This window comes from Sceloporus undulatus, chromosome 2 (assembly GCF_019175285.1).
Source record: "Sceloporus undulatus isolate JIND9_A2432 ecotype Alabama chromosome 2, SceUnd_v1.1, whole genome shotgun sequence".
Lineage (NCBI taxonomy): Eukaryota > Metazoa > Chordata > Lepidosauria > Squamata > Phrynosomatidae > Sceloporus > Sceloporus undulatus.
The window spans coordinates 328,356,202-328,379,280 of NC_056523.1; the positions used below are offsets into that span (position 1 = coordinate 328,356,202).

General features: G+C 40.5%; 1 protein-coding gene across 1 annotated transcript in view; it reads left to right on the forward strand.

Annotated features, from left to right (window-relative positions):
• The first annotated feature begins 4,595 nt into the window (after nt 1–4,595).
• Nucleotides 4,596–23,079, forward strand: part of CELF4 (CUGBP Elav-like family member 4) — an 817,890-nt gene continuing 799,406 nt past the window's right edge. The window contains exon 1 of the mRNA XM_042453288.1: nt 4,596–4,665. The gene's annotated coding sequence lies outside the window, so the exon portion shown is untranslated. The remainder of the gene's footprint in view (nt 4,666–23,079) is intronic.

Here is a 23,079-nt window from a genome sequence, read left to right on the forward strand (position 1 = left end):
AGTTCAACTGCCCTAGTCTTTCAATGGCTAGTCAGGTGGGTGAGTGAGACAGAGGGAGAGAAGGGGGAAAGAGACATCTGCTTTTGCTGCCATCACCCCACACCATCTGACACCAACTCTAGTGATGCCACCAATAGAATTGCCCAAATACTAGTTGTAGGTGAGAGGTGGTGTATTTACATGAAGTGATGGACACTGAGGTTTCCTGTCTTCCCTACTGCCAGCTCTCTGGGATATTTGCAGGTCAGCAACATAGCAGGGAGCAACTCTCAGTCAATTGTACATTGATGTGCTCCTTTCATACATCAAAGGAAACAGGGAAGTCTTTGTCATCAGAGTCTCCAATTTCTGGATGGAATGTTGTTGTTGTTGTTATTCTGATTCCTCTTTCCTGATAACACATCAGCTCTGAATGGGAACTGGGGGGGGGTGCTATTTTTATAAGGAAAGGAGGGGTTTGCCACCTGCACCATCTGAATTACAGTCACAGTGCGGGAAGCATTGCAGAACTTCATTACTCTCATCTGTCACTGGGGCCATCACCAGAAGAGGAAATATATAGCTACCATTACGGGAGTTTTACACTCTATAGTTTATCTCTTCAGTGGTGTGCTATGATGAGCCTAATTAGACTGTATCAACTACTCCAGGTTTGCTACTGGTGGCAGAGCCTCCTCTCAATGTTTGGTCAGTGGAGAGCACTCAGTGCATGATTTAACACTGAAATTAAATTTTAAGCATAGCTTCCCCTTTGATTACCAACTGACTGTCTTTTAAAGACCATTCTCAAGTCATTAGCTTTGCTTCCCCTCCTTCTAGCTGCAAGTCCCTGCCCTCCTGCATGTAAAATATATATCCACAGGCAAATGCACAAGCAACCCTCATCCCATCACTTTTAGCCAGGGTAGCCTATAATGTACTCATAAAGAAATAACTAAAATAAGTTCATATTATGCAGTATTGTAACCCAAACTCTGAAGCATGACAAGCTGGCCTCAATAAATCATGCAGATCAAGCAAATGTCCATGTCTTTATTGATGAGAAGAGACAGGGTGGAATGTTCAAAACTTAACCCTCTGATTCTTGGAAATCTTGCAGTAGCTGTTTTCCAGATTCTGAGAATATATTCAGCACTGCTGACTTAGGAGAGCATGGCTGAGATACGACATCATGGAGAGAGAGCATAACTACATTCTCAGAGTTACACAGTCATGGTGCAATGCCACATTGTTAGTGACTGAGACACTGTGCAGCTGGATGTGCAATCAAATGTTCATCTGAACATTTAATGGTTCTGTACCTTGAATGGTTGTATAGTTCAGCATGTATAACACCTGTTGGGCCTCCCTTTTCTATATAATCATTCACGGTACAGGAACCCTTTCTAGTTTTTACTCTAACAACCCTACTGCTACTCTGTTATTTGCTGTTCTTGCTTTGTTTGAGGATCACCATAGCTCAGACAATTCCCCCTTTGGGCCTATGAGTATCTGAGACGAGTGAGATAGCTCTGGATACAGTACTTGGTACCACATGATCCTCCATTTCATAATTTCGTGTTCTCCCTATGTGATTCCTTTTTCTTTTTCCTCCACTGAACATAGTGACATACCAAGGCATCCTTGGGGCTGTAGAGTCCCAAGACTATCTGAAGGGCTATATCTTCCCATATGATCTTGTCCAAACTCTAAAATCTTAGGAGAAGAACTTCTCCCAATCCCACCACTTTAATTGCATGTTTTGTGGGAAAGAGAGAGAGATCCTTCTCAGTGGCTGCTCCCAGGCCCTGAAACTTCCTTTTTGAAGTGGTTGGACTGTTACACTCTCCACTCTCGTTCTGCAGGCAGAGGAAGACTTTTCTGTTGCTACTTTCTCATTTGACTAACCTAGGCCCTTTTCAGACCAGCCATTAAGGCTGGCATGAGAGCGGAGTCTGGATGTTGCATCCACATGATGCATGCCCCAACTCTGCCCCAGGGCACCATGATGCCATGTGCTGCTCCACATGGCATGTGGCATTATGGCACTCATCTGGCACTGTGTCCACATAACAGAGCGCTGAAGGAGCACTGTAAAGCCACGGTGCTGCAACTATCACACCCTTTCCAGGGTGCAAAAAGGAGCCACTTTTTGCAGCTCCTTTTCATGACTTGGAATAGCCAGATCAGGCCTGTGCCGTGCGGTTGCTGTGGCCCTGATCTGGCTATAAAAGGGGTGGCTGAAGGCCACCCTTTCAGGGCTGTCCACATAGTCCCCTACTGTTCAAAACCTGAGATACAAACCAATTCCATATTTCTGCAAAATTACCTTTTGCTATTTTTTTCCTTGCAAACTGAGATTTTATTCTCAATTTCTCAGCCAGAGCAACCCAATCGAGCCTATCTGGCTAGAGCCGGAAAAATAATCTTACTGCATTTACTGGACTCTTGCTATTTCAGCTATAAAAACTCCAATCAGAATTGAGATCAGAACTTTTTGTTGCAGTTCTGCCTTTTCTGCATCAAAAATTGATGTTAACAAAACTGATATTTGCTTTATCATTTGATTGAAGCAGACTAGAGGATCCATCCCCCCCCAAAAAAAGTGTAACTTTGGGGCAGAAGAGCTACATAAATCCCAATGTTCTTACACCAACAGTCTCCAATATTTTTGAGGGATTATATTATTATGTGTAATTAAACAGTCATTTGATGCCATGTCTAAATTGTTTTAGTGACTAGTACACTTAAAGAGCAGAGACACTGATGTATATGATGAGATGGTCCATTTCCACCAGTTCTCATCTGAAATAGATATGTCTTTTTTATTTTACATTTGATTGCCAAATTTTCACTACTTTCTGTGTACCACATGCATCTTCTGTGCTGGTTTTGTAAATGTTTGAAATGAGTCCTCTAGTTTTGAGAGAATTGTTTACATGTGTAGTTTCCTGTGTAGTGAAAGCTCTGGGCTAATGACCTGTGTATATTGTGCGATGTTGTAACTTGTGCAATTTGAAACCAGGATGGTCTTAACTCATCTAATTTGTCCTGCAAATTGGTTAGCTGTAAGGGGGTTACCTTATGTAAAAAGGATCTCTGATTCTATACACATCTACTTGCTTCCATCTGACATATTGTTTCTGTTTTCCATTACATTTAAAGTTTGGATACCTAAAAAAGGACAAAGCAGAGATAATGGTGGAGTTAGCAACACACACATACACATACAGAAAGAGAGGCCAGATGGCTAACATTTCCCCTGTAAATAGATTTCTAAAGTTGCTATAATCTTTACCAATGTTAGGTACGAAAACTAAAGACTCATATGGCGCTTGTTCTAAGTGTTTCTTTGGATACAGCCAGGTAGTTGAACTTTCTGCTCCATTCAATCAGGTTTTAAACGGTAAGTCAACATAGAGGCAACTCCCAAGGATTCAGTAGAACAGGGGTAAGCAAAACACAGACCCAGAATTGTTTTTGTGGTTGCCCAGGACCCACCAGAGCAGGACTCAAGGTGACTTGGGTAATGTGGTTCCCCTGGCCTTCCACATTTGCTCACTTCTGAAATAGGACTACTTTAATTGGAACTAAGAATTGGACTTCGGACAAAATATACATTTAGCAGTGCTTGGGAAAGGGACCCTATTCTCAATAATAATAACTTTATCTGTATCCCACCCCATCTGCACTCAGGCAATCGGAGCGGCTTAACATTTTCTGTGTTAAATAGTAGTAGCAGCAGCAATGGCAGCAGCAAAGTTGCACAAGAAAAGAATATCGGCAAGGTTACACGACAAATTGCCATGCCATTTTGTGCAACCTTGCTGATTTTGCACAACATTTTTCAGAACATTTTCACTGTGCAACATTGCTGGATGTTTTATGTAGAAAAAAAGGAATTTTGCAGAAAACCATGTGGTTTTGTGTCCAAAATTGCCCATTTTATACAATATTTTTTATTGTGCAACATTGATGTTTATTGTATAATAAAAGCAATTTTGAACAAAACACACATGTGGCTGCATAACTTTCAGGATAGGCTGTGTAGTTTTTAGGAGGAGCTGTGTAGCTTCTGTAGATCTGTGCAGTTTTCCAACATTGTGTGTGTGTGTGCGCGCGTGTGTGTGAAATTCCTGTGTTTCAAAGCTATAGGATGAAAACTGTTTCATTGTCCTTGATATCTGTCAGGGCTTGGAGAAATCAAGACAGACCATTCCTTTCCAAGAACAACGTTTTTATGCTCTTCATCCATCTGCCTTCAGCTCAGACTATTTGAAACAGAGAGTAGTTATTTCAATAATTTATTTCCCAAAATAATACAGCACCTTTTGTTTGTGTACTTCCTAGAAAGGTTAAACCTTGACTTTATTAGGAACATGACCAAGCATGTGAAGCTATAGCATGGGAAAGGAACCTCCATGTCCAGAGGCAGTGTATCTTGGAATTTCTATTTCTAGACAGCAAACATAAGGAAAGAAGTCCATTTTGGGGGGGGGGGTTCTTTACAGTCATTTGGAGGTCCACTGTGGAAGCAGGATGTTGGATGAAGTCTGCTCCAGTAGAGTTCTTACTTTTTTCCTGCTTTTTCTTTCTTTTACAGGCTGTGCCTTCCTAACATACTGTGAAAGGGAGTCTGCTCTTAAAGCCCAGAGTGCACTGCATGAACAGAAGACACTGCCAGGGGTGAGTCCAGACTGTGCTGTCAACCAGCACCATTTCATAATGGTGTGGTTCCTCTTTGAATGATGGTTAGATTGATGACACAGGAACAGTTGCTCCTCTGAATTCTGGTTGCATTGAAATGGAATCCTTGGTTTAGCTTTCAAATGATCCCCCTCTCCTGTTTGGCACAAAGCAGAGGACACAGGGGCCAGATTGTGCTGGTTATCTTTTATGAGACCTTCAGAAAGGAAAAGTCTGGTGCTGGGGGGGGGGGGGTGTTGTGGGGGCAAAGGAATCACACTCCTTTCTCTTTACCAAGAGAAGTACCTTTAGAATGGCCATCCAGGATGCTGAATTCTCAAACAAATGGTCCCAATGACCAATGGGACACTAATCCTCTTGCTTTAGTGTTTAGAAAAGTTCTGTCACGTGGAAAAGCAGGTAATATCTAGCAGGAAAGGAAGATTGTGAGGGGATATAGAGAGTTCCATGCAAAAGAAGGATACTTTGAGGTAAACAATATGAAGAAAACCTATTTCCCTTTCCAAACCAACTAACACCTTTAAATATGTATACAGTTCTCCTACAGCTGGGGAAGATATATGGCCAAGATGTTGCTGGACTGCAGCTCCCAGCAGCCCTAGCCAGTAGAGCCAATGATGACCATGATGGGAGTTGCAGTTGAACAACAGCTAGAGGGCTACATAGTTCCCACCCCTATTCTAGAAGGTCATTTTGATCCTGGGGGACACTATCTGAGGAAAGTATAACAACCAGTTTCTGGACAGTGTCGTTTCACTTCTTACAGGCAAAAGGAAATGGATGGAAAAGCTAACTAGGCAGAAACTATAGGTGTTTTGGCATCCTGTGGCCTTGTGGGGCAGGAGAGTGTTCATCCCACACTTGTAGCATCAACCCCACCCCATCATTAATATAAACCATAGGCTCACTGTGTGCTGGTGGATAAGTATCAGTGACTAACCACACAATCCTTTACATTAAAGTTCACACCTGTTGACTCCCACTATGTTTAACAAGACTTCCTCCCAATGAAATGTGGTCTAATTCAAAGTCTTCCTCATGATCTTTTGTAAGTGACCAAGCTGGAAAGGAATCTCATATACTGTGGCATTTTGTGGGGAGAGAGTCAATTGAGATTATAAATTTATGTTTAATATTAGGTGCTGATGTGAAAGAGGTGTTGACCTGGGTGCCTTGTTTGGAAGAACACTAAGATTCCAAAGTGAGAGTAATGAAATAGTTTTCAAAATTAGGAGTCGGTGCAGAATGTATATTTTAATACCACCTCAACTTGAGTTTGTCCCTATATCTGTTTCTTTTCAAAAACTGGATCATTGGTCAAATGTCAACCTCAGATTCTTGTAGATTTCTGATATGATCATTTTTGGAATTTGGTGTGCCAGGTCGTTGCTGCCTCTAGTAACTTCAAATTCAGTGCCTACCAACAAATATTTTGCTTAGTCCATGTAGGGTCACTAAATATAAATGTGCATTGCTAACACCCCATAGTTTGATATTTTCTGCTGTGATTTACTGTCGGCATAAACACAATGATATTCCTGCATTCATTTATGTGTTCTTTTGGGGCAAGGGTATGCTTTAGTCAATTTTTTTGTATGTGACAAACAACCCTTTTTGAAAGAATTGTCCTCCTACCTGGTTAGCCGCAGCCTCTGTGTCTGAGTGATTGAAGTGGCTCCAGGTTTATTAGTCCTGCTAATGGACAATCTCTTTCTTTCTATTTTCTTCTTCTCTGCAATTTCTGCTTCAGCTGTAAGGACAAATCTTTTTTAAAAAGTCAATGAAGAAATTCATCTGGTGCTTCAGAGAGATGTTAGAGTTTACAGACTGCATTTTATTAGAGATGCACATTATGAAAACTAAAGAAACCTGGGGTTCACAAGGTGTATTTCTGGCTAGTCTCCTAAATCTATATGGAAATGGTTATTTCCCTCCAACCCTGGGGCAGTACCATATTAAGTAGGAGTTGCTATGGAAAAGTGTCTTCAATACAACTGTGACAGGTGAGGTACTGTTCCCAAACAGACCAGAGATACAGCTTTTGTCTCTGATGTTAGTGAGGCTGTTAATCCACTCTGAGTTTCAGACTGAACCTTCAAGGTGCTATCCAAGGTCTTGAACCCTGTCTCCCAAACATGTTCGCCACTTTTTGCTAGCCCCTTGAAAATTTCGACTTAAACGTCGATTCACTACCCCAGTGATATTGGAGCTCCAGCTACCATTGGATCCATTCATACTGTTCCCTAAAGATAAACTTTCTTATTTTGATAACTTTTCTAAAAAGTGGTTTGTAGATACTTTCATTCTGGAAGATGATGCTGGTTTTTGAAAGAAATCTCCCCTTGGCTGCAGCTGCAGCTGTTTGGATTTAATGGCTGTTCTACCATGATTCCACAAGGTTGCATGGGATCTATCCATTTGCTGAATCCTATTCCCAACATACTTTCAGCACCTGGATAGCTACCATTAAAAACAGAACAATTATGGTGGGTCTGCCATTAAAACAGAACAGATTTGCCATCCTGCCGTTCTGGAGGAGTAATTTTGTACCCATAAATCAACATGCACACATTATATGGGAAGTTCATAGTTGCTAGATGTTAGGCTCAGGGTGTGATGTGATAGCTTCCTGCTTCACAAGGTTTATGTCTTTCTGGAGTTTGCAGTATAAGCAGAATAAGGAGTATAAAGTTCCCACCCCTTTAACAATGTATAAGGAGACTGTGAGAAAGATAGGCTAAGAGATAGCAGCCATGCTCATGTTCCCAAATCTGTGTCCCCAGGTGTGGTGGACTGCAACTCTAAGAAGCCCTAGCCAATATGGGGCAAAACTCATCCCTACAACCTCTGGAGAAACAGATTTTAGTGCAGCTGGTCTAGGATTGTTTTTTAGAAAGGTACAGAGTAGGGTGCATGTATATTTACATTGAATTGTACGATTATCTTGTGATTTTAAGCAAGAAATTAACCGTTTTTTACAGTGGATGAGCCAGATCCTGACGCCACCAACATAAACATCCAGAGGAGAACAAGGCACACATGAATTTGCCAACACTCCATATATTAAGTAGAAACAACTTCTCATCTTGACCCCAATCTAATCTAAAGGGAGCCTCTCACATGGGGAACCCTCTCCTCAGCCAAGCCAAGTCTTGCCATGGCATAGCCCATTTTTTCAGCCTCTCAGGAAAACCTTGAAGCACAGTATACCTTCCCAGGTACAGATTAGCCACTCATAAAGTAGCTGCAGAATAATTTTTCTCTCTTCTGAAACCTCAGTTTCCTGTTGCTGAAGAGTGGGAGAGGCAAAATCATGGGCAGAGGTCCTGTCCAGGTTTCAGACAATGTGTGAGGCATTGTGGTGTTTGTTTGTTTTTTGTCACAATTGAGATAGCTAGGATAATTATAACTATCCTTCCCTTCCACACCACTACTTTTTGACAGAAGCTTGGCAGAAACGTCCATCACTAAGATTACAATACTAATTGTGCTCCCTTGCTGAGGAACATATGGGACATTTTTAACGTGGTGTCTAAGAGTCAAGGATCATGGATACATTTAGTTACAGAGCTTGAGAAAGTTCAGCTGTGGACTACAACTCCTTATTTGCCAAGCCAATATGATGACTGGTCATGATGTATGGGGAATCTTTGGAGTTGGAGTTGAAAAGAAACAAACAAAAAAAACAAAAACCCTTTTTCAATTTCTGGTTAGTTATCCTTGAAACAAATAGGCCACCTCTAGCTAAGCAAGGGGTGGAATTACCCAACACTCCAGAAGTCATGGGCCTGCTGGGATTTGTAGTACAACAACATCTGGAAAGCTGCCCAATGTTTGGCCCTGATCTAATGGTATTATTTGTTTTAAAGGAAACAGTCCTTGTCTTCTAGTAACCCTACATCCCATGATATGCTCTCTATGGGTGTATGTGATTTATGGCAAGTCCTAACAGTAGTTGATAACATTAGTCAGTATTATTAACCATAGTTCAAGGCCATAAAAAAGGAAAACTTCCTTAGGTCAACAGGGTGGGCAGGAAGAAAACTTATCCAGTTCATATATTTCTTAAAAAACAAAACATTATTTTGTTATGACAGTATCTATGTGACAGTAATAATACTACTAATAATGGAGAGAAGGTTGAGATATGACAGCCTACAAATGGGAGGAATAGGCAAAAGGACTCAGATGAAGGGATGGGAGGGGACACCAATCCACCCTCTTCCCTGTGGATTCAAAATCTCACTTTTTACTCCTATTAAGCAATCTAGCTCTCATCTTTTTACCTTATTCTAAAATCCTAAACTGAAGCATTACTAAACCAATCTACTTATAAATATAAATGTTATTTATATGTGGCCTCTGTATTGACAGGGTCTCTTTTTCTGACTGCATAGTTGACTATTTTTTAAAAAAAAAATAGCTCGATAGATAGATGGATGGATAGACAGACAGACAGACAGAGTGATTCCCTGAATATTTATTCCTATTAGTTGGGGGCTGTACTTTGCAAAGTGACATAAATATGTTTTATGTATCTTATGTACTATGTCTGGTACAAAATCAGTTGGTAGAGTATTGCATATCTCCTAAACTCAGGTAAACATGAGAATTAATAAAGTATTTTTGATAATGTTTCTTGGCACTTCGTGTTCATGTTTTGTGGAGGGAAATAGAGGGATGTCTTTTGGCAAGCTGAACCAGAAATAAACTTTTCTGTTACTTTTTGACGTTCCTTCATCCCATGGTGCTAAGAGGCTTGGGCAGTTCCTCTGAGTGCTGCCTTCCATCATTCAGAGATGAGGCGGGGTGGTGGGATAAATGTGAAACAAAGTCAAGTCAACTTGCACATTGGGCGATTCAAACTGGTGACATGTTTGCTGACAGTTGTTTATATTTTACATATAATAGAATGGTGGGATGATGAAGTATATTAGTTCTTTAATAATTTATAGAAATGCTTTGATGTTGCAGTAATTACATTAAAGGTCACATATCAAAGGTAATTTGGGTGAGCAGCTGTGATGGTTTCTCAAAAGCAATCAATATTGCTGTCCGTGGAGCTGATATCACCAAGGGGCCTTCCAGATTAAAGGAAGCTTATTACCAGCCAGACATACACAGGGGAAATCAAGAACAGATTGAGGAGATGCTTTGCTCTCTTCCCCCCACCTACAATTAACACCGTCCCCCCTTAATCTGTGCTAATCCTTCATACAGAGGGACAACCACTGGCATTTTCAGACAAATTAGGTGAGTGGTCTGTTGGTTGGAGACGGGAGGCGGGGGAGAAGAGGGCAGAGGAAGCAGATGAGTTGAGTCATCCGTGGTTGGGATTTCGGTGTGTGCTTTGGGAGAGATTTTGATAAATCTACAGTGATAAAAAGTACCATATTAGAAATTCATCCCCATGATCTTGGAGGGAAGCTAAATGTGATCTAGACTGTGATGACACAGGAGACGAGAAAGAAACATTCTTTGCATATGGCATTTAATATTCATTGTCCCTTCTTAGTTGTTAATTGCTATCAAGTCATCTTTGACTTCTGGTGACCCTATGAATGAGATACCTCCGAGTCACCTTGTTATCAGCAACCCTGCTAAAGTCTTGCAAACTTGGGGACTGTAACTTCTTTAATTGGCTCTATCCACCTGTATCCACTAACTTCTTTACAGCCTTTCACTTTACCAAGCATTTTGTCTTTTTCTAATGTCCACTCATAATGTGTTAAAAGTATGACAGTCTGAATTTAGTCATCTTATCTTCTAGGGAGAGTTCACGCTTGATTTGCTCTTGGACCCATTTATGTGTCTTTTTGGCTGTCCAGGTATTTCCAGAACTCTTCTCCAGTACATCATCTCAAATGAGTTGATTTTCTTCCTATCACCTTTCTTCACCATTCAGCTTTCACATCCATACATTGAAAGTGGAAATGCAATGGCATGGACAATCAAAAATATATCCCCCTTCTACTTCAAAAGAAATTTGTGAAGTGGGATATTGCCACTATCATCATAATCATTAGTTTTACATTCTACCTGATGTTACTGACAAGCATTTTGGACCATGAGTGATTCAGATTCTGTCCAAGAATAAAGGAATCGAAGTAACATTAGATAATGTGCCATGGTCCAAGAAGTGTGACTTTTTGTAGATGTGCTTGGAACATGTCACATTATGTAGTGACATCTCACTGAACTTAAATTCTTGGATAGAATCTAAACTATTGATGGTCCAGAGCACCAGTCAGTAACATCTTACATTAGGCTTCTAGTTTTGCTAGTTTCTTTTAGCAGAAAAAATTCTTAAAAGAAACTAGTTGCACATTTGATACTAAGGCCATGTTTGCACAGGCCAAATAACACAACTGCCCCCTGCATCATAGTGAGTAGGCATGATGATGCAGGGCCCAGTGCCCTGCCTTAAATTGTCTGGATGACATCTGGCAAGTTCTTCACCGAACTTACCTTATCCCTCTACTTAAGCTATTCCCCCCCCCCCCCAAATATTCAGCTTTTGCTCTGGGTCTTCTAGGAAAATGCAGAGCCCTCTGTAGTGACACAAGGCTGTGGTTACACATGTGCCCCAGTGTGCCACCTACAGCCATTGCCTCTGCCTCAAATAAGGTACCCAGTCATGTGATCAGTTTAGTGAAATGTGCATGCAAACAGCTGTGTGTCATTGCATGAGTGTGCCCAAAGTAATGTATTCTGACCTGTACATGTCTGAGAGAAAGAAACTTGTAGGATGAACTTTTGTGGTTTAGAGGCTGTTAAAGTAGACAGGAGTCCAGAAAAGCTTATTCTATAAATTCTTTTCCCCCCAAATTTGTCTCAAAAGTGTTCCTGGAGTCCCATTTTCTGGTGCTGTAGTGGTTGTTATAACTATTACATTATTCTACTTACATTGTTAAAGGTAAATCATTCCATATCTAAATTACAACCCAGCTCACTTCCCCCTTCCTGCTTTTTAATTTTTTTTAACTCTAAGGTTAATATCAGAGGATGATGTTGTGAAATGTAATTACACTATCAAGATCAGCTTTTATTTATGATCCAAATAAACTGAGCTCATGTCTAATAAGCATGATGGCATATTTCTTTTCTCTCACCCCCTTTTTTCCTAAGAACGAGCAGGTCATATAGTTGAAGCAAATGATTCTTTGCATTACCTCACCATATCACTATTAAGACTCTAGGAGAAAGAACAGAAAGTAACAAATTATTAACTTCAGCATTTTAGGTGCCTTTCCAGATGCCAGGACCCATTAAAATCCATGCCTTGGAGAAAAGGAGAGGGGATGAGAGAAATGGCATCCCAGTATTGTATTTGATTTCTTGGCAAGTTATGAAAATTGGGTTTTGCTTGACTGTGTATTGGTATGATCTTGTAGATAAGCACAGAGGATGGTTTCTTCCAGGGAATGAGTAGATCTGGGTGGTGGAAGGAAAGGTTGCTGCTTATAAAGCTCACTCAAAACAGTAACTTTAGTTTCATTTTCACTTTTCCTACTGCTGAAAAGTACCTTATTTTTGCCTTGTTCTTTTTAACCATTTCCTGCCTTACAGTTTTAGGCAGGTTTCATCCAGATCCTGGAGCTAGAAAGAAGCATGTACAAGTCCCCTAAGACTTGGTTTTAAGAACAATCCTCCCAATTGGAAATACCTTTGATTTTTTTTAGCTGTTCAATGAAACCTGTAAAATGAAAGTTTCTCTTTGTGAACCTGCAGGTGTTGACCCCAACTTTAAAACTCCCAAGATTTTTGCTCAGCTCTAATTTAAACTCTTTTGTGGTGTTTTTGTTGGTTTCACTGATGCAAGGTGTTCAAATACATCTTGCATTGTTCTTATCGTTTAACCTCAGTTGCTTCTCTAGTCCCAGGTCTTACCTCCTTCACCTTGCAGGTAAGTATCAATTCAAAACCCCCAGCAGGACACCTTGGACTTTTGAGAGGCATATGATGCTCATAGATGATTAGATGATGGTGATGAGCATAGCATGCTATCTCTAATGATGGAGCTGGGATTCCAGGAAGGCAAACAAACCCTCTGCAAGTCTGAAGACTACTCATGAGAGAGTTAAAAGGTTGAATGTGAGGCCGTGTTCACAATCTCATTCTTTGGTATCTCTGTCCACTCAATCTCTGATATTTTCAGGTGGTGTGGGGAGATCTAAAGGTGGCTTCTAGTTTAATTCAAATGAATATGAGAAATTCTTACAGTCAGGGACTGAGTAGGAGGGGTGCAAATTTCCATTTATTTCATTCCCACATGCAAAAATGAATAGATTCCATGTTCTCCTTACTATGGCCCGAAACACACAGCTTCAGGCTGAATCAGGGGTGTGGTGTACAGATTATGCATGTCATCGATCAGGCTGAAGCTGCACTGCAGTTGCCTAAGGCAGTCAGAGGTCAGCAGCAAAGGGAGCACAAACAAAGTACTTATTGCAAATGGCCCATTCAGGACTGCAACAACAGATGGCTTCGGGACCGTGGCATCTGGTCACCGTGGTCCTGAGTGAAACAGGGAGCAACGGGGGCTAGAGTATTTGGAGCCCACGCCAAGGCCTGACCCCTATGTTTTTACATTTTGGGATCCTTTAGTTAAAAAAAGAAATCATTATGGCTTACCATCTTTACTCATAATTACCTGTTCAACTCTCACATGAGTCACCAGGGTGCCTCTACTGGGCTACAGTCACAGAGTAAGTCTGGGTGACAACAGCGAAGAAACAGACTAGATGGAGTTAAATATTTTTTTAGATGATGAATTTCCCATGTTGTTGTTGTTCTGTTGGTAAGAACACTGATCCCAAACATGCCTTTTCTCCACCTCTTACGGTTTCCTGTTTGAAGCAGGATCAACAGCTGTTGGAGCTCAGCAGCTGGATCCATGAGGACATTTTTTCAAATGTGAATGGTGTCACAATGGGAATGTGCATTGCATTGCAATTAGTGGCATCCTCTGAATTTGGACGAATGTTGGAACAGTCACAGTTCAAAATAAACACACAATTTTTAGGAATATTTCAGACTACATTGTAAAGACACAGAAATTGTCATGGAATTAAAAATAGAGGTTTCAAATATCCCTATGTAGAATAAAACCACTAAAATGAATTATGTAAATAACTCTCCTCCCCTCTCTCAGTCTTCTTCCCTTGTTTTCTTCCCTTGGACCTATTCCCTAATCTATAATGCTTTGCCTGTTTTGTAAAATCTTAAGTACACATGAACCATATTGCAAACGAAATCTTCACAGCCATGTCCTATGCACAATATAGAGGACAGCTTTACCATTTCCCATCAACTACTATTGTGTTGGAACAAGCCCAAGTTCTTCTGTTTCCCTCCAGAAAAGCAACATATAGCTACAATATAAAATGACAATCCCACTGTCTGTACTGGTTGCTGGTTATTAAGGCAGCTATGGCACCTTTGCCTCAAGATTTTCCTTTTATTCAACAGAGGAGTCACAGCTTATTCAACTTTACTAGAGAACAACAGATTGGTGGTGATGGTGATGGTGGTTGTGGTTACTAGCAAGAAGTTAACCTGGGCACCTTAGAAAAATCTAACATACAAAACCAGTGGGAGCTGGTGGTATCTATATCAGGGGATGGTGGATCAGCAGCTACCCTATGCAGTCTCCAATCCTTCTTGTGCCCTGAATCCTCCAAGAAGATTCCTCAGTATCCCAGGTCTCCTCAAAAAATATTTAAATTGATAGGACAAAAAAATTTGGCTCATAACCACAGTGAATCTACATAATGTACATAACCACAGTGAAATGGCCCGAAAACATATAGTGGTTTGGTTTACTTTGTCCACCATTATCCCCAAGCCCCACCAAGTCAAAGCATTGCCCCAAATATGCCAGAATTGAAACTGCAGGTTAAATTTTCTCATCTGAAACACTTGGAATCAGAAATGTTTGGGATTTCAGGTTTGTTTTGTTTTGTTTTTCAGATTTTAGAATATATATATTTGCATATATGCACATAATGAGATATTTTGGAGATAGGACCCTAGTCTAAATACAAAATTCCTTTTCGTTTCATATACACATTAGACACATAACCTGATTTTTTAATAATATTTTGAATAGTTGTATACATGAAACAAAGGTTGTGTATATTTAACCACCAGAAAGCCTTCCATGGAGGAAGGTGTCAATATCTCAAGCCACCCATGAAAATAGTTTTGGGGTTTTGGAGTGTTTCAGATTTCAAAATTCCAGATACGGGAGACTCAACCTGTAGTAATAACACCTAGTCATTTCCATGTAACCACAAATGTTTTAGTGTCATTTTCTTCTCCCCCAGGAAAGGGTATAGGACCCACCATGGTTATAGGAAAAAGAAACCTGCTTCTTCTCATAAGACCTTACTTGGTATGGCTTGCTTATCCAAACCCCTATTTGTGGCTACACCTTTGACTATATCCCCAAATGGGAAAGTAAATAGATACACCCAGAACATAGTGGTGGCTGCTGGGAATATTTCCAGTGCCCTCCTGGGTCCTGTGGAACAAAACAAATGGTGATATATAAATGAAATAAACAAATAAAGCATCATAGAGTTGGAGGAGACCAACATCCAACCCAACCACCTTCCATGCAGGAAGACACAATCAACTTGGAGTCCTCCATAAAAGGCAGAGTTATTGTTTGCTTTCTTTGATAACACACACACACACACTTCTGCATCCATTTATCACCCTCCATCTTCATTTACATCAATGGCTTTGTTTCATCTGCATCATCCTCAAATGTGGTAGCCCAGATCAAGCTTCTGTAATCATGGGAGAGAGGTCACACTGAAATGTGAATTTCCGCAACCTCTGCACTGAAGCAGTACAGTCTTTAATAGAGCCATACATTGGGATTTTGCTGATTGTGTCACCCAGAGCTTAGCCAAATGCTTACATCTGGCTTCTTTCTTCCTCTGTTTTTCCCCCCAGAAGCTGTGCCCTCCTAATGTCAGTTGTAGTTGGGTCAGCAGGAGCAGATGAGTAAAAGGCTCTATGAATGTGCTGAACGCACACAAACCATTTGCTATGCCCTTAAGACTCCTTTTTGAAGAAAAACAGATCTAATTGTTCCCTGGGGGGGAACTTGCCTTGTTTCTAAAGTTAATTTTTAAAAATAAAAAAAATAATAAAAAGATGAAAGGGGAATGGGGAATGGGCAAGGGAGGGGAGACAGATTTAGGAGAAAAGGCAGAAGCCTGGAGAGGGTTTTTTCCCCCACTCTGCAAACTCTTTGGACATCAGCCCCGTAGTTCAAGAGAGCCCATAATTTGCCAACACAACTATAGGACAAAAGTATAGAATCTGAAAGGAACGTGAAGGCTGGTAGGAGGGGAAGTTATTTCCCATTACAAGGTTCTCACTTTCTGTGTGTGTGGTTTTCTTTTAGTTAGTTTGACAGTATTTCAAAGCTTGCCAGCTGAGATGAAACACCTGAGTCCTATCTCTTTTGTAAACATTAAAAGTTCCATTTCACTAGGTAAAGATTGGCTGCTCCCATCCCCATGCCAACCTCCTCTGGAATGCAAAGAGAATTCACTCTCGGTGTTCCAGTTGAAAGGATTTTGGAGTGAGGAGTTGAGGCTGCTAAGTGTCCAGGTTTCAGGCCAAGGGTGTATGTGTGCATGCATGACATACATATCGCCCGCAGCTGCTAGCTGTATAAGAGATCCTTTCAGAATAAGCAACCTCTCATTTGAGGCACCATTCTCTCTCAGGCTTTCCCATTACTTCCTAAGCAACAGCGGATAACAAATTCTCCATTAGGAAGGTACATCTTCAACTCCTTCATCCCTGACTTCAGTAGTTCTCTGTTGTGTGAGAGAGCAAATATTTCTGACTTCTTTGTCTTTGCACATCCCAAAGGGATTTGGGGGATTATTTTTTATGCAGACAATACCATTTTCCACCCCAACCACCCCCCTCCATACAGCTCTCTTGGAAATAGTGGTTTTGCTTAGTAAAATTAAAAAAAATGGGGGGGGGGGGAATCCTACATTTATGATATTAAAAAAATATTTCGAGAAATTCATGTGGAATTTTTTTTTTTTGTGCAACCTTGATAAGAGTTTTTTCCTGGGAAAAATAAACAAACATAGTTTCATACTCAAAAAGCCACATTGTTTCTGGAAACTGTTTTGAATGTGTATGACGTGAATATGTCTTTCAGGCAACCCCCCTCCTTACACATACATGCAATTTTTGTGCAAAAATCCTACTTCTTCCTGAAACACAAAGTGGTTTCCTGATTAGCATTTACAAGATAGTGTGCCAGAATTACCATCTTGTAAGTTCTGAGGTTCATGGTTTTGGTTGTAAATGAACAAACATGACCTGAAAAAGCTACCTTGTAAGCCTGGCAGTACTCCAACCAAAAAGGGCTTCTGCAGACTGGAGCACCAGGAAATTATTGCTAGTTGAGAGACAAGTTGAAACATGCATCTGCTGCAGAACTCTGTGCAGTCTCTCCACCTGTCTGTTCTCTCTGCATCTCATGCCTGGAAATGCACAGCAGATAGCATTTTCCAGTGCTCTGATTTGTAGCACATTGGATACTCTTGGGTTGGGCCTCTGCCTTGCTTAAGAGGTAGGTTTTTTTCTGGGAGTGGCATTGTCAGCAGCAGCTATGGTGACAGCACTCAATCATTATAGCTTTATCTGGTGACAAGGTTGTTTTGTATGTAAAACCCCCATCATTTTTTGCACCAACACATCAATTTGTGTTTCTGCACAGAATAATTTCCCTGAACACTTGAGGGAGTGTGAATAATGTTGACAACTGCATGAAATTCTCATCTTTGTTTTATGCTACCCAACCCAGATCTCTGAATGTTGAGAAAACCATTTTCCAGCTAGGAATTGAATAGTAATGGATATTATTTCTATCCCTGTTCTGCATAGCTGGTACAGTGTATGCAGGGTCAACTCTCTTGTTGAGAAGGGATTTCCAATTGACATCAGCTGGGACTCATGTCTGGCTGAGGGTAAAGTAAGGTACAAAGAGAGGAGAGAAAAGTCTGGCTGTGGGTTGCTTGTAGTCCACAAGAGTGGACCTTTTAAATGGACCCAGGTTGGTAACATGACTCATTCCAGTCTATTGGTCTATGTAGACATTGTCATTGTTTCATGTATATTGTTTCATATACAGTTCCTTCATTAACTTAGAATCTGTGAAATTATTGTTGTTATTTTTTAAAATAATCCTCAAGTTGACATTTCAAAATTGCCATAGACTTGAGTTCAGATCATTAAACCCTCCTTATAATAGTATTGACATACTGGGTGCATAGGTTAAGCTACGAATTTTGGTTTTGCCAGGTTTGACCCATTTTGTCCTAAGCTTGAAAATATGAGATTATGATCATATTATTGTGTTCATTTTCATGTAATGCACACATTCATGTATGAAACCAAGTAACCAGATTGGTTTTTGTTTCTGTTTCTTGCAGTAGGTTGCTAAAACCTCCATGGAATATCTGTACATGTTTGAACATGTGCTTTTGCTGTTAGGCAACAAAATCTTACGTGATAAATTTCTGCTTTATTGTTAAGGAGTGATAGATATGAATAATCCCAGTATTGCCTGTCTCTCTGTGTGTATCTCAGTGAATACTGTAAAGTTCTCTGTTTGCTATCGAATGTGTGCAGATGTGTGCACCGGAGGAGGTATGCGTAGCTGCACATGTGTGCACCTGGGGAAATATGCAAGGCCAACACTGACTGTTATGGGAGTGCTACATAGACTGCGTCAGCATGCTGAGCTCAGTTGACTAGACCATATTCAAATGAACAGATCGTATTCACAATGCACGAAAAATTGGGTCAATGTATTCGTGGAAGCGTTGAATCAAATTTCTCTATGTATTTTCTTGGCAGTTGTATCTAGGATGCACATACGATATTAATGCTAGAATTCATGTGCATGTCAGAAAAGGATTTCTGACTCACCCCCTCTACTCAATGAGCGTTTGAGGCGATTTACACTAAACCCATAAACACAATAAAATGCAACAAGCTATGCTATAATGTAAACTGTCTGCCTATTATGCTGTACAAATCCACATGTTGGATCACAGAGATATTTTGAAGTGTTTGCCTAATGGCATGAAAAACAGAGACCCCAGGAACGTTTGGGATGTAATTTGTCAATTATATCTGATATCTACCATTTAAAAAAATTTGGAATTTTTTACTAATTTTGTTATTTTTCTGGAACTTACATTTGTTAAACAATTTTAATTTTGATTTTGACATCCCAAACATATTTATGCAAGTCTGAGACCAGCTGGCAAACTTTTGAGTTTCATTTTCTTGTGTTGTTGTTTTAAAAAAGTCTATTTGGGGATTAATTTTACCTTGGCCTCAGTGTAAAACAAACTCCAAGGACTGTAGTTGTTCCCAAATCCAAGTGTAGTTCCATTCAAATCATAAACTAACTCTCCAGACAACACTGGCTAGTGGAACAATTCTTTCCCAATTGTCTTCTGAAAGGTGAACAATGAGCAATTCTTTCTCCAATTTTCTTCTGCCTGTACATTTTTTGAAGACTATTTGCAATTCAGGACTCATTCAGTGAAAAAATGCCCATGTGGCATAGGAAACAGCACTATCTGTGCAGGAAACAATATTTCTACATAGAAATATTGCCTACGCAGAAAATACTGTTTTTTAATACACACACACACACACACACACACAAAACCAGATGCAAATTTTGCACAGAGTAAGTCCCAAACTGCAAAGATTTTTTTTAGTCTAGGATTCTTCTTGTCAGGGGTTTTTGGTGCTCAGTATATTTGACTATTTTCCACACATTTTTGAATATTCTTTCCTGTGAAAATTTTCAGGTTTCCAGTTAAAAAAAAAAGGGGGGGGCAACATAGATTTAATGCATCATGAGAACAATTATTGTGCATTCCCCATTGAACAATGGGACAATAGGAAATCACATGGCATATAATGCAGAAGGGTTGCACAATGCTGGTACTCAGCAGAAGGATGGAGTAGTACAACCACTGTGTAACTCTCAATGTAGATTTAAACTAGCAAAAGCACAGTCACTGCCAAGGAATACACCTAGGCACTTGTCTGATCTTTCAGACCCTTTACTTACAATGTTGGGGTGATGGACTGGCTCATAGGATTGCTGCAAGCATAATACAGAAAATTTGTGTGATGGGTTTTAGACGGTTTAAAGCCTTCTATGAGCAGCATATATTATCAGCAATACACTAGCTCCATGTCCCATGCTAGGAAACATCACAACTTACTGCAAGATGTGTCTGAGAGCCTATGGTCCAAAGGTCAGTAGAACCAGTTTTGGGCCTCGTGGCTAATATGTACAGAGAGTGCTGTTTCTAGAATTACAGTGTGGCATTAGAATATTTTTCTTTAACTTTTATTTTAACTGAGAGGAGGGTTAAGAGTTCCCAGAGGTCCTAGTCCTTTGATTGCAAATTAAAAAATCTGATTACAAAGGTTAGAATCCCTCCATCTCCTTCTGTCTCTCTTGACACTTCCCTCCCCACATTTGGTCCTCAGCGGACAATTTCCATGGCATTCAAGAAAAGCCTGTCATTGGGTCTTCATTTGCTTTATGTGTTATTCAATGACAACTTTTCTCTTCTTGACGGGTCTGGCAGAGGTGGATCAATCTAATTTTATGTACAACTGTAAAGATGAATGATAAGTAGAAAGGAACCCGGCAAGTACAAGCTGAATAAATTATAAAGGGCAATTCATGACAGGGACAGGGGGTCCCGAGAGACAATGATATGATAACAGAAACTGAAGCAGAATTTATGATGGTGTTAGTTAGTGTCTACTGAAGCTCTTAATTCTACAGCATAGCATTTACAACTTTTTTTGTGATTTGGACAATGAAAGAATCCCTTTTTATTCAGTACCTGGTCTCTTCATGTTTGTAGTTGCCGCATTTCCACAGCAGTACCCTCTGCTCCAGCAACCATCAGAACCAAACTTTGTGTAGCCATCTGAGGGAAGTATCAGGGTCTTGCAGTGGATATGGTCCCTGCAGGTGGGTTCTAGCGATGGATTCTGCAGATGGGTTCCAGAGAATCTTGGCCAGTGCAGACAGTACCAAAGCGGCTGTATCGCTGGAGCTATGTGTATTCTCTAGAGAGATGCTGACCAATGTTTTCATCGTCAGTGACACCCTGTCAAGAAAATGGTCAAGCAGTGAAAGACTCTTTGCATTGCAGGACTTTTTTCATGAAAAAAATGTATTTGTGGGGGGAAAAGCTGGAGGTTTGGTGTTTTTTTAAAAAAAAATGTAAACACCCTTTCATTTTTTTCCAAAAATCTTGCTTTGCCATTTGCACAACTTGATTAAGATGTCATCCTTAAACAGACTCTTAAACATGCAAGGGTCCCTTCTTAAATACATCCACCAACAGTACCCAAAGATGGTAGAACTCAAAGACGTAGCCCCATTAGTCTGGAAAATCAGTTTGCAAAGGGAACTTGCAGCACCTTTGAGACTAACAGAAAGACAGAAGTCAGTAGCATGACCACATGCATCCAAGGAAGTAGGCTCAAGTCTATCAAAGCTCATGTTACTAGCTTCTGTTTTTCAGTTAGTCTCAAAGGTGCTGCAAGATCCTTTTGCATACAAGATTGTCTTGAAAGATACACACATGCTGGTACAAACTAGGGTAAAGCCATTAAATCATTTAGATTTACCTAAGTGTTGACTCACCATTCAACATTCTGCTCTAGCTGAGATTAACTGATAGAACTGAGGAGATTTTATGTATACACACACAAATGCACATGTTCAGACAACTACTGTAGACTTTTCTATTCTAAGCAGAGCTGGGAAGAAGTATTCTTTGGCTGGACTTCAGAACCCATGTATCCTCAGAAGCAGTGCTTGTAAAGGTGTTAAAAACAGGGTTTGGAAATTCCCCCGATTTTAATTCTGCTCAGGGCAGAGCTTGGCAAACTGAATTTCCAGCCAGAGACAACACCTCCTCCCCCCGCATCTGTATTAGACTTCATGTTCATTACTGGAATGACATGATTTGAGAAACTGGGGGAGAATGCTTTGTGTATCGTGCTTAATGACACCATTATGGCCCACCATTTGTGACATCACCAGGGGATGAACCCATGTCTCAGATCTGTGCCCTAAGATCTCCTGGGCTACCCTCTAATTCTGGCCTCTGTCATAACTCTTTATTATAAGCATTTCAGCCCTGTGTTTTACTATCCTGAGTGATGTTGTGGTACTTCTCTGAAACTGATGGTGGTCCTTAAACAGACCCTTCCTCTCAGCTGTGGAAGCTGGCATCTCCCTGGTGATGTCAGATCATCCTGATTAGTTTCTGTAAGTACAAGGATGAACATAAGCTGGAACCAATTTGTCAAAGAAGAAATGTGCATTTCAAAATGTCTCTATAATGGGAAGCTTCAGGCTTTTCAGTCTTCTCTCCCATCATCACCTTGATGCCTAGAAGGTTTTTGAAATATGGGAGATGAGGAAATCTTTTGCAAAGTGCAATCTGGGCTGTGTGGATGCTGCAATCTCAGAGGAGTATGCCCAGCACAGAATCTGGCTTCCCATCTGGCTCAGCATTTATTTCTGTATCTATATCTATCTGCTTGCATGTGTGGTGTGGAGGTGAGAGAAACTGAAGAAGCAAGCTATTAGCCCTTGTTGTTTTCAAATAATGTTAAGGGTTGTGAGGCATCCAGATGGCATACTGTCTGCTAGGACTCTCACTGTGATCTCTGGTCTATCCAAATCCTTCCTGTTTCCCCATGTTTGGGGAGGGGGGTAAAATCTCTGTAAATGAGCAATGTATACCCAGAATCTTCCATGCCATTTAAAGGCAATTTGTATGGACCCGGGAGGTGGGGCTGAGACTCCCAAGACTAGAATTAGGGGGCTCCCCCCCCCTGCGATGATCTGGTAAAGCAAATAAAATAGTAAAAGGTTTGGTTGAATCACAATTCTCTATCTGTACAGTGTGCAAGGGCCTTTTGTTTCACCAAATCGCTTTGCAGATAATGGTTTTAAATGTTGATCTATAGCAGTTTTGACATTGATTTCAATAGAAATTATGCTGACATTCCTTTGGGATTGGGCCCCAGGTGTATTGTATCATTTGTTATCTTTTTGGCTTTCATGTCCTTAAACTGTTCTCTGTGTCCAGTTCATTGCATGCATTATATTTCACTGGAGATATGAAGATATATATTGAAGCAAGGTATCACCCCATCTGAATTAGCAGGGTGGTTTACAGTTTTGTTGAGTCAGTTTCCAGTTTCACCTGAATCCAGTGTTGGTATGTGGAATGCAGCAGTGCCATCAATAAGAGGACATCAACAGAGGACATT